At 46.9% G+C, this 7,067-nt stretch overlaps 1 long non-coding RNA gene across 1 annotated transcript; it reads right to left on the reverse strand.

Moving 5' to 3' along the window:
- Positions 1-1,033: 1,033 nt before the first annotated feature.
- Positions 1,034-6,663, reverse strand: LOC142291355 (uncharacterized). The gene is made up of 2 exons (XR_012750460.1): positions 6,560-6,663; positions 1,034-1,697 (listed from the first exon to the last, which is right to left on the reverse strand). It is a non-coding gene; the product is annotated as an uncharacterized LOC142291355 (long non-coding RNA).
- Between the last annotated feature and the right edge of the window lie 404 nt (positions 6,664-7,067).

Here is a 7,067-nt window from a genome sequence, read left to right on the forward strand (position 1 = left end):
CTTCTTGGATGTGGTTTTGAGCAGTGAGGGGTGTAGATTTTAGAATGGGTCACTTTTGGGTATTTTCTGTCACCTCGGCTTCTCAAAGTCACCTCAAATGTGATGTGGTCCCTAAAAAAAATTCTTTTGTAAATTTTGTTGGAAAAATGAGAAATTGCTGATTTAACTTTGACCCTTTCTAACGGAAAAAATTTTGTTTCGAAAATTGCGCTGATTTAAAGTAGACATGTGGGAAATGTTATTTAGTAACTATTTTGTGTGACATATTTCTCAGATTTATAGGCATACATTTTCAAAATTTGAAAATTGCGAAATTTTCAAAATTTTTGCAAAATTTTCACAAACACACAAAATATCGGCCTAAATTTACCACTGACATGAAGTACAATATGTCACGAAAAAACAATCTCAGAATCGCCAGGATCCGTTGAAGCGTTCCAGAGTTATAACCTGTCAAAGTGACACTGGTCAGAATTGCAAAAAATGGCCCGGTCAATAGGGTGTTTTAGTGGCCGGGGGTGAAGGGGTTAAGATTTTTAATTGGTGTCCAGGGACAGGCCCTTAATACACAGTGATTTATACCTTCTACTGCTTCCAGAAGTTCCCGGTTAGGTAAATTGTTCCCGGTGGTTCTTGTTCCTACTGGAATCGGTCCCTGGCTCAGCACCCTGATCTTGGTTCATTAAGTACTTTTCTTTGTGTCGATATTTGCGTACCACATTTGTTTCACTCACGATTCCCTTACCAGGTTATAAAGAGTTTGCGTTTAAACCTAGTCTGGTCTCGTTCCTCTGTCGTGGCCTGCTGTATCCTGGAAGTAACCTCTCGGTTCCACACTCGGCCAAAAAGATAGAAAATGAAATTGAAGTATATAGGAAATGAGTTTAGTTTTTTTATTTTTATTTTCACTCCAAACCTGCCTAAAAGCTGCCATGACTCCTAGAATATTGATACAGTAACTGGATAACATGATGTACCTTTGCTTTTCAGTGGTTGTGCATAACCACAATTAAATTAAACACAATAATCACACTTGGATGTTCATATGCCTTTATTATATTTAGCAACAACATTTTACTAGAGTGGAAAGAAACAGACAGTAATCCAAACTATGCAATTTAGTTAGTGATTCTCCACCTAAATATATTTCTACTAAATTCTATATTATATATCACTAGTTAATGTAAAAATGCATTTTGTTTTTCCTTGTAGTGCTAGTTATTAAATGGTATTACTCACTATTCCTTTTACTATAGCGGACGCAACGTTTGACATGCTTTCTATTCCTCCTGTAGGGTTGATACTGTACTCAGTAACAAAAAGGTACAGTTCAGCAGCTGTCAACCCCGTAATCATCTTTTCTCAGCCCAGGGTGGGAAACATCTTTTTAGTGATCAATTTATTTGAAGGTCCTCTATTAATTTTCTCAACGTTTCGGCATGTGCTACACTATGTGCATTTGGAGTGTTTACAGCTAAGTAAAATCAACCCACTACAGGTATCAGGTGAAAGCAGAAAAATGTAAAATATAATCTTCTCAGTTGCAGCATGTAAGAAATAACAGCAATAAGCCCATTGCATGCTTATAATAGTGATGACATACAAGTATTCATGGAATGTTCATCCTGTGTGAGCTAGAGCTCCAGCACCTTGACCAAATCCAAAGCCTTTTGGACCAAAGTTCTTGGCATAACATCCTAAAATAAAAAGAAATACAATTTAAGCTTTGTTGCCAAGAAACCTTGATATTTGGAAATAACTAGGTGTCCAACAGAGGCAATCCCCAGAGATCCTGAGAACAGAAACCTGCAGCCCCATCGTGAATCAATCGGAGGGGTGGATGCTTGACCTCTCTTCTATTAATTGTCTATAGGACTGTAGATCATTGAGAGCTGTACTCAGCAGACCCATAAACCAGTGTTGACTAAAGCGGGCTTTACACGCAACGACATCATTAACGAGATGCCGTTGGGGTCACGGAATTCGTGACGCACATCCAGCCTCGTTAGTGACGTTGTTACGTGTGAAACGCAAGAATGACCGTTAACGATCAAAATTACTCACCTAATCGTTGATGCGTCGTTCTAATCCCAATTATCGTTGCTGTTGCAGGATGCAGGTTGTTCGTCGTTCCTGCGGCAGCACACATCGCTATGTGTGACACCGCAGGAACGATGAACATCACCGTACCTGAGGCCGCCGGCAATGAGGAAGGAAGGTGGTGGGCGGGATGTTCCGCTCGCTCGTCTCCGCCCCTCCGCTTCTATTGGGCGGACGCTTAGTGACGTCGCTGTGATGCCGCACGAACTGACCCCTTAGAAAGGAGGCGGTTCGCCGGCCACAGCGACGTCGCTAGGCAGGTAAGTACGTGTGACCGTTCCTAGCGATGTTGTGCGCCACGGGCAGCGATTTGCCCGTAACGCACAACCGACGGGGGCAGGTGCTTTCACAGGCGACATCACTAGCGATGTCGCTGTGTGTAAAGCTCGCTTTACTCCAATCCTTAACAGTGCATGTTTTCAGGATTTCCATAGTATTGCACTGGTGATAATTTAATCAACTGTACAGGTGGTGATTCCAACACATGCTAAGGAAATCCTGAAAACATGCACTGTTGGTGGGCCTTGATGATGGGAGTTGGGCAACACTGTCATAAAAAATGAATGGAGCCAACGCAGAGCATGTGCATCTCCAATCCATTCACAAAGCTGTTTTCAGAACCGTTGGCGTTTCCAGTGGTTGGACCTTCAAGTCAGCAAAAAAAAAAGAAGAAAACAAAAAAAAAAAACCTACCCCCCCCCCCCCCTCAAACAATTAGATTCTTTTTTGCTATAAGCCATTAACACCCCATTCAGATTTGTTTCTCTCTCAAAGTCATAAAAATTGACTGATTTTCATCACTGTTTTGAATGCGAATTTCCACAGTTTGATCCGTGTGTCAGTTTTTTCAATCATTGTTCTATTAGTTTTTCGTGTATCCAAAAACAAACTAATGGGGTTTCATAGCGTCTTCCAACAACCAGTGAAAAAGGAACAGCATTAGGCCGTGGTCACATTAGAGTACGACTTCCAATACAAGAGAATCGCATACGATACGCTAACAACGCTTGGCTCAATCTCTGCTGCGAACATGAGCCAAGTGTCATTCACTGATATCTGATTCTCTTTCATGTGACAGGTGTGGAGAAGATGGAGAGATTAATATTTTCCATTTTCTCCATTCTCGTCTGCATATTTCAGACTGCACTCAGATGTCATGCGAGTGTAGTCCAATGTTTCAAATGCACCCATAGAGTTGTATGGGTGCCAATCAGCTAAGGTATGCTGCCAAACGCACAAAGCTACATTTTTGTTCTCATGCTTAATCGGCATGAGAAAAAAAACACTAGCCGACATTGCTCAATAGTACGAGGGCCTGCTAATAAGTCTTTGGCTTTGTGATTTTTTTTGTTTCTATGGTAATGATTGTTACACCACATGAAAGCCATTTATGTCTAATATATGTTTTCAAAATTGTGTTTGTTGCTTATGGCAACAGTGTTTTACGCACGTGGGAAAACAAAATGGCGGAGTCTAATGCAATATTCACAGCAACATAGACTTGTATGGGTGTGAGAGAAAACTAATCGAATTCCACCTGCAGCATGCTGCAATTGTTTTTTCAGTTTGATTAGGGTTGAGAAAAAAAATTGCTCATGGGAGCTGCCCCATAGAGTAACATTGGTTCGAGTGCAATGTGATTTTTTTTATTGCTTTCCACTAGCTCCGTTTTATTCGCCATGTGTCCTTAGCCTAAGGCACAGGTAACAAATCATCTATTACCGTATTTTTTGGACCATAAGACGCACTTTTTTCCCCCCAAATGTTGGGGGAAAGTTGGGGGTGCGTCTTATGGTCTGACTATAGGGCTGCGGCTGGGAATGAGGGTGCTGCGGGTCATCGGGGGCACGAGCAGGCAGCAGGAGCGCCTGCCGTGACCACGTGGGCCCGCTCATTACATATGCACGCCCATCCTCCCGCCCATCTCTCAGCGCTGAAGCCGGCACTGACAGGTGGGCAGGAGGACGAACGGGGATGCACGCATAGCAAAGAGCCGGTCCACATGATCACCCCTGGCAATTACAGCCTGGAGTGATCATGTGCGGCTGTATTCACTGCTCCCCGCGCGTCATTACCAGCGCGGGGTTCAGTGAATCAGTACACTCACCCGTCCCCGTGAGTGGAGCAGTGGGCAGCACGCGATATCTTCCTGTCTGTGCCGGTCAGCTGATCTGTGCTGAGCTGGTCAGCTGATCGGCACAGACAGGAAGACATCGCGATGTAGCAGGGGAACGGCTCCACACACGCAGGTCAGTGGTGCAGAGAGGAAGATATGATCGGTGCTGCAGGGAGTGAGGAACAGGTGAGTATAAACGTTTATTTTTTTTCTCTGTGCTATAGGATACAGGCCATATACCAGGATGGTATATGAGCACGATGGGGGCATATAGCAGGATGGGAGTATATGAGCAGGCAGGATGGGGGGGGTATGTGAACAGGCAGGATGGGGGGGTATGTGAACAGGCAGGATGGGGGGGTATGTGAACAGGATGGGAGCATATGAACAGGATGGGAGCATATGAACAGGATGGGAGTATATGAGCAGGCAGGATGGGGTATATGAACAGGATGGGAGTATATGAACAGGATGGATGGGGGAATATGAGCAGGATGGATGGGGGTATACCAATAGGATGGGGGTATATCAATAGGATCGGGGTATATGAACAGGATGGGGTATATGAACAGGATGGGAGTATATGAGCAGGATGGGGGAATATGAGCAGGATGCTGGTATAGGAGCAGGATGGGGGTTTATAGCAGGATCATATACAAGGCAGGAGGATCATTACCAGGATGGGGTACCTTAGTAGAGAATTTGGGGACATTACCCCCATAACAGTGTCAGCAGCAGATCCTCGCCCCATAACAATGTGTCATGACCACATTTTTTGCTTAAAGTTTTATTTTCCCATTTTCCTCCTCTAAAACCAGGGTGCGTCTTATAGTCCGAAAAATACGGTATATGGGGGGCCCAGGGAGTCGTTTGTGGTAAAATGTCTTTCTTAACCCACAAAGTGCTGCTGTGACGCCCTGAACTAGCCAGGTAGTCACAGACAGGCCCTTGCACAAACACCAGTCCCCGAAAAAGGTAACAGCAGCCAACCTAAAAACCCTGAGTCTCCCCTCTCAGGCTTTGACGTTCACACCTGGGGGCGGAGCCAGGCTGTTGACCACGCCCACCGAGGAGTTCGGATAGCCTGAGGTGGGAAAAGCATGCAGATGAAGTTAGGGAGGAGAGGAGAGTAGTAGAAAAGAAGAAAACGTCTGTCGGGGATCTGGGTCGTAGCCGGGTGGCAGACGGTGGTTGCCGCCTGCAGGAGCCGGGAAAACGGCTGGTGGATCCGTAAGGGACCGGGACAGGGTAGTGGCCCGCCGGTACCGAATCGGGGAACCAACTGGAAACCGGAGTACCAGGAGGGGTACTCAGACCCAGAACGAGGCCCAGAAACCACTGGACCGAGTCAAATTCACTGATTGGTGTCTGGACCTTAGGTTCTTTCCCACCCAAGTCCCGACTGAAGACAACAGCCCAACGAGGGGGATAGAAAGCCACCGCTCAGGTAGAGAGATCCCACGGGCCAGCGTCTGCGGGCAAATGGGCTCTCCCAACACACACACAAAGCCGGGGAAGCGCAGGCAGTCAAAGTCTACAAAACGAGGTGCAGGAGAAAGGCAGGAGCCACCAAACCGGGTGGGGGACCAGACGTAGCCGGCTGCGGGAACCGACCCCCATCTTTTTGGTTTACCAGAGACTCCAGTGTATGTGTCATAGTGAGTACAACAGTGCCCTCGGGCCGCGCACCGCCCCGCATCACGCCAACACGCCCGCACCCTAACCCCAACAACCGGGCCACGGGACCATCAACCCCCTACCCACGGAGGGGTTAACACCTGGCTGCGCAACACCGTCCCCGGGAGCCTAGTCAACGGCAGCGGTGGTGTCAACACTCACCACGACCCGTGGGTGGCGTCACGAACTTAAACCCAAAACTGCGGCTCCGGCCGTGAACCTCCCCACCGAAACCCCTCAAGTAGCGCCAGCTTCCCTTGAGAGCGACATGACCCCCGGAGGTGCTCGAGCCACCCACCGATGAGCCTGGATCCGAGTGGCTCGGCTGCGGCCGAGCCCTGGGGCGGTACACTGCAACTTAGGAAATTAGGCAGCAAAGAAAAAAAAAGTCGACACTGATAGAATTTAAAGTCCACAGTTGAAAAGATATTAACTGTTACAATGGCAGAAGAGAAATGTGCAGAACAGTCATTCAAACTGACTGTGTCACTGTCAAAGGTAACAGCATGCTGCTGTCACTGAGATGAGTGACATGTCGTATATTGATAGTATGGTACACTTCCTTCCCACTAACATGCAAAAGCAGGACAATTGTAGCCTGTGCTGCGTATCTTGTGCTCTTACTGAGTTCTATAATAAATGTAGCAAAATGTAGTAGCTACTTACCTTTGCAGTAGATCTCCCCATCTTTATCTGCCAATGTTGTAGACTCCAATCCTTTCCCACACTTAGCACAACGGAAACAGGCCTTATGCCATGACTGAAAGAGAAATAATATAGATAACTCAAGTGAACTTTTAAAGAAGATCTGTCACTAAAACAGCCATGACCTGTCATGACCATGCTCTGCAGGCCTGTCGTCCTGCGGAGTCAGTTTCTCTCATTGCTCTGCTGGCCGGCCCCATGCAGAGCTGGCTTACCCCGTGCCATCCCCTCTGGGTTTTTAGCCTCTCCCTGACCATGTGGGAGGGGTCCTTCTAACCTCGATTTGGACCTTCTTCCACTTTATAGCAGACCCGACCCTGCTGCCTCGCTGTCAGTGATATTACCGGCTTCGGTTAGTGCTCGGCTAGTGATCTGCCTGCTTGTGTCTTCCCTGATCTTGTCCCACTATCGCTCCCCTCCTCCAGTCCTCCTGACTGCCTTCCTCTGCCCGTGTCTGCTTTCTCTGACC

Source organism: Anomaloglossus baeobatrachus, chromosome 2, assembly GCF_048569485.1.
Source record: "Anomaloglossus baeobatrachus isolate aAnoBae1 chromosome 2, aAnoBae1.hap1, whole genome shotgun sequence".
Classification (NCBI taxonomy): Eukaryota; Metazoa; Chordata; class Amphibia; order Anura; family Aromobatidae; genus Anomaloglossus; species Anomaloglossus baeobatrachus.